Consider the following 6,057-nt stretch of genomic DNA (forward strand, 5'->3'; position numbering starts at 1 on the left):
TGTATATTAGGTGAAGTCGTATGGGTTTTCTGTTTTTGCTGTTTGGTTTATTTCTTTTAATATGTTCTTATAAAGATATTGAGAGAAAATGTCTTAATTTTCATATTACTGAGCTGCCTGTACCATGGGATTACAGATTTGTCTGTCTGATATAAAATATAAGACGGCATCCCAACAGCAAATAAGAATGGCAAGGGTGGCAAGGCCAACCCAGGAAATGACTCAACTGCCTGTTAGAATGTTAGGTCCTTTTCAGGTTACAGAGGCTTATTCCTGAGGAGTAAGTTGCATAAGTTGCATAGCAAAGTGATTTCATCGGCAGCAGGACTGACCACTCACACAAGAATAATCCTATGCTCTATCAGAAAATATGTGGCAGGTAATTGTAGCTGATTTGCATGATTACCTGCAAGATTAGCAAGTTCTGTGTGTCCCACTGTGAGCATATCTTTTTCATTTGTTGTATCATATTTGTGTTTTATTAAGCAGTTAAATGTAGTAAGTGCCTAATTTTCTGCAGTTGTCTGTAGGCGACTCAGTTAATAGTGAACTAAATCAATCATTTTGCCATAGATATACGGGCAAAACAACATGCACAGTTCCCCAGAGGTTGTAAAATGTTTCTAATGAGCCATTAAATATAAATGTCATCCTAGATATTTAAGGATTGATCTGAGAATATTAAGAGATGCTATAAGTTATTACAAATGTTCAGGTTTTGGTACAATCTTTTTTCATATGGAAATCATAACTTATTAGATATATTCCTCCAAACTGCACTATTTTCTTAGATTATTCAATTAAGTTAAGGTACGTGGCTAAAATGCATGTCTGATTTTTCATTTCTTCTCTCCAGATCAGCTCCTGCTGTATCTGACGTATACTTGTGCAGACAAAATTTCACAATCTCTCCACCATTAATCCAGCCTACAGCAGCAGTGTCCTGGTTATAAACTCATTTTGCTCATTTGGTTGTGGGTTTGGTAGCTTTTACTTTGGAAACCTGTGACTTGTTATTTAAGAAGGAAAGGAATGTCCTTAAAATTCACATTTGATTTTTAAAATCTACCTTTGGCTTGATTTGGAAATTGACTGTATGAATAGTAGAAAGAAACCTTTCTGTGTATAAGAATGTCAGAGAAGTATGCTGAAACAGCAGCTTACATGCATATTTCAGTTGCTTAAAGAATTGGCGTATCCTGATAGGAACTAATTCTGACCTAATTTCTTAGATCACTTCTGAGGCTGTATTTGTCTCAGCCTACTCATTCCTGTCTCAGTTGTTAAACACTTCTGAAGCAGATTTAATGTGTTTATGCCTCTGTATCCCAAGTCATGGGCCTTTCTGGTAGAGAGAAGATCCATTCTTAAACATAACTGAGATACGGATTTACAGCTGCACAAAGAAAAGCAGAAAAAAGCAATCATCTCGGTGCCTGAGGGTGTATTGGCAATTTGGTTTTATCTGTTAAACAAAAGTTTCTGTATTGTCAATGAAGGAGCATCTTCTGGGGCCTGAGATTTTGGGACGAGGTCAGGTTAGGATGTCCTGTCAGCCAGCACAGGTGAGGGGACACCATTGTTCAAGCCAGGTCTGAGGGTCTGAGGTAAATGTCAGTTTGCTTCCAGGAATGTCTCAGGTCTTCTCTACAGACATGCTGCTGTCACCCTGGTTTTCAAGTCCTAGAATCCTAACTTCACAGCTCTATAGTTGGAATACAAAGGCATTTGTGGTTTTCAGTTTTCAGGTTTGTACTGTGTACAGTGTTAAACCAAACAAATTAATGCTTAAACATGCCTTGGATTTCTATATCCTGAACTTCTTGTTTTAATTTCTTCTAGGCAAGTCTTTGTGTCTGACTCTCTGGATACCCCTATGTTAAGGCTGTGAATCTGATTAGATTCCAAAATGTCGGAGCAAGACATCTTGTTCTTGACTATACTCTTGAAAATCTAAGTGTATACAATATCTACTGCAAGGTCTGCAGGTGTATCTTTTAAGGGCGATCTAAAAACAAATAAAATTAATCTGATTTGCAGGGGAAAAAAAATGAATCTGCGTACAAAGAGTACTTGTACAATGTCAGCCACAGTTATAGTGTTTTATTTCAAAACAGAAGTTTAGAAGCTTCTGTCTCTGAAAGTAGTTGACTAAATATAATATCTAGTAATACCGAATCCAATGATGCAATAAACTTCTCATTAGAAGTAATGATAGTATTCCAGGCAGCCTTAAATTTCCTTCCTGTAACAAATTATTTAGAAATATTCAGAGTAAAGCATATAGATGATTTGTTAATGATTTGTTAATCTGTTCACCCAAAATACTGTTTTAATCAAGAATTTGAAAAGCCGACTAGAGGAATATTTGATACTATAATAACACCTTTCATACGGAAAGCAATTTTCAGTAATGAGCCAGATAGTGTGGGTGCTCTGACTGTGAAGGGAATACAAATACTAATAGCCACAAATTATCAAACATATTTTTTCTTATACAGAGATTAGAGTAAGGAAATATGTGCTTGACTGGAATGAAGAAAATTGCTTACAAAACTGCTCACCTACCCAAAAATCATTTAACAAAAGTATGCGCACTTTTCAGCACAACGAATTAAGTGGCCAACAAAAAAGGCTTTTTTTGTTTGTTTGTTTTCAGCAGTAATTTCCAGGGTTTTGCACCCCCTTTCACTGATGAACAAAGGATCAAAAATAAAAAATGCATACACCTTTCACCTCAGACAGTCCAGGGAAACAAACAGCAGTAAAGCTGAAAGCCAAACATTGTCATGACAGACAAAACTTTGGAGAGGAAATGCATAATTGAGATGTTACGCACTTAAGTTCTTTGGTTTCAGAGAATATTTTACTATTCAGTCAACTCAGAAAAGGCTTCCAGTCTCAGTTGCTCCAGCTTACTGCATATATTGTAGCCAAAAGATCTCATGAAGTGTGGAAAACTGATTTTTATTTTAAGAGAAGGGGAAAGAAAAGATTCTGTGTACTTGTATTCAAAAATCTGTACCATAAAGGTTTTTGTAATCGGTGGTATGAGGGAATAGAAGAGATAAAAATTCCTGCTTTGGTATGTTATGCATTGAAATGCTTTTTGTATTTAGTTCCTTGTAGCAACTGCTTGGCAACGAAATCTCTAAACTATTGATTTATGTAACACTAGAAAACATCCTTATCGTTAAGGTAGAAATATAAAAGCTCATGGAGTCGTATGTGAACAGCATACTCGTGAAGAAGTCTGCATTAACTTAACCTAGAGAAAAAAAAGCGAATATTTGAAGAGACAAATGTCTATGTCAACCCTAGTTAAATATGAAGTGGAAAGTTAAAGAGAAGTTATGGTTTACTCTGATTGGAGAGCTAAGTTCAGTTTCAAAATGCAACTTTAATCGAAAGCATTCAGAAAAGCTGATAATTGACCAACAGAGACAGAGATATGAAAATAGTTCTATTTTGGTATACCGAAGGAAGTAGAAATAAATTCTTCGGTCAGTAAAGCAAAGATTTTGCTATTCCAAAGATCAAAGGTTTCTTTCTTACTTTCTGAAAAATGTCAGTAGCTTAAATATGGATTTGAGTATGCCAGTTTCCATGGATAATAAAGGATAAAACAGTGACTTGCAAATGCAAGTATGTGAGACAATTACAAAAAATAATAACTTTTTCTAGAAGCTGTTGAAAAACCATTTATTTATTTATTTATTGACAAATATTTATCTTGTAAGCTCAGGCAAAATAGTGAAGCAATTAGAATTCAGTGTTTTGGAGCACCAGATCCACTCTACTTACAGAATGATCAGGTTCAGTCCCTTCCTGGATTTGAAGGGAAGGTGTCATGAGTTTCAGCTATCAAACGTGGTTGAGATGTTCGGATGTCACTGTGAAGTTATCACTGCCAGTTGTAGAAATTCAAACACAGAAGAACTGTGTTGCTTCTGTGAAATTTCCTTATCACCTGAGGGAAACATTTTAGTTCTGACAAAACTGCTTAGTATGTTTGGCTTTAATTACCCTCCACGTTTATTCATATGACATTTGAAATATATTTTTCTACATCATCTATCTTTTAAATTTTGTTCAACTTATTAAATATATTGCTGAAGAAGAGAGAAAATAAGGTAGTACTGTATCTTATAAATGTTGTGCAGCAACACACCTCTCCAAATGAGCAAGGGAGAACATCACACTTTTTAGACATAAAAAAGTTTAAAGAAAAAACTGCTGTGTGGAACTGATTAGCCAGTCTGTCAAATTTTGCAGCAGATAAACCAATGACAACTCCAAGACTTTAGAGAATATTGTTTCATTTCATATAATAGCATTTGACAGGACAGAAGCTATCATACTAAACATGAAAACAATATAATTGTCTACAATGCAAGTATGCTAATGACAAAAAAAAATAAAAATCAGATATTTGAGAAATTAAAAATAAAATAAAAAATCAGATATTTGAGAAATTAAAAATAGGACAATATTGATTATTCTGTGTTAATCCCTGCTTGCACAACATTACTTTAGATGAGCCAGAAACCCATTTGTACAGTAGTTACATGAACATCTAATCTTGTCACGCTGTAACCTTGAAGGTTCCAAAACAGCAGCAGAGGATTATGGGACAGAAAAAGGGGTATTCCTTAAGCAAAACCTAAGCTGTTCAAATGTAATCTGTTCTCCTTTTCCCTTCTTAGTTCAGTAATATCATAAAATTAATGAGAGTTTGTTTTCTGAATGTTCCTGAAACTACTTGCCTCTATTAATATTGTTCTCATAATTGCCTTTCTAATAACAGGAATCACCTTATAAATATCCAGTCTTCTTCTAACTACAGTGGCAGTGATTTGTTCTGAAATGTACTTTGAAATGATTGTGTTGAAATTCATCTCATAAACATACACTCTGTAAAGTAGGTAAACTATTTGAATTGATTCTGCTTGCTATTAGTCATTTTTTACAAATGCACATATAGGTGTGTATTAATGGTGAGCAGCAATGCATCTTTAAAAGCAGAGTTTTGGTGCTTGCAAAATATATCAAAGCTGCCATACAATATAAGAAATCATCTCGGTACTTCCCTTATGCACAAGTAGTTCTTAAACATGCTGCATGTTATCACCTGCATAATATTAAGAACATAAAGGCAATGAAGAGATGGAAAGGAACAATTGAAGCTCCATTACAAGCTGGTAAGTTTAACATTTTGACTTTTAGTATTATAAGTGAAGAATATAGAAAAGATATGGGGACCTTGTACTCTGGTGCAACAAAATGTCACTTCAGTTGAACTTTTTTGGATTTGGACTGTGAAAAGAGCACTGCTTAATGGCATAATCAGAAGACAACCACGTGTAGTTTTGAAATGTAATTCTTTTATTTGTAAAGTGTAAGGGGGAAAGAGAGAGAGTCAATTTGTCTGGTCTAATTACAGTAATTCAAAGATGTTTATTCTGTAGTTACTAAAGGGATTGGGAGTGACTTGCTCGGACTTTTGCATTGATATTTACATGTTTAAGTAAAATCACCACGCTGTGCATCTAACTAATTAGTGACAGACAAAAATACATTCCAATACTATTTGGAAATTTCTTGTTTGCATCGGTGTGAGTAATTTCAAAATCACATAATAATTAAAATTGGTAAATTATAGAACAGAAATGGTTTAAATTGACTTTGGATACAATGTCTACAAGATAGAATAAATGTCTCTATCTGAAAAATTCACTAAATTGTGTGAAAGATAATTGTTATCTCTTTAATTATTACTATTATTTTAATTTTTCTGAGTAGTATCTGGCTTTTGACATGCTCCTATATTTTGAATTCAGGCATTAAATGTCATCATCTCATTATTTATATCTCCAGTGGTTTAACTTCTTCTTTTTTTTCTTTTTTTTTTTTAAATAAATATGAAAATCTTTTCCTGGCATAACTGGCATTATGCCAAATAATATATATATCTTTTATTTTCATTAATTAAAACTGAAAAAAATATTGAGGGCTTCTTTTAACATTCTTGTTAACAAAGCCAATCTGTTTGAAGGA

The sequence above is a fragment of the Coturnix japonica genome, chromosome 13 (assembly GCF_001577835.2).
Source record: "Coturnix japonica isolate 7356 chromosome 13, Coturnix japonica 2.1, whole genome shotgun sequence".
Lineage (NCBI taxonomy): Eukaryota > Metazoa > Chordata > Aves > Galliformes > Phasianidae > Coturnix > Coturnix japonica.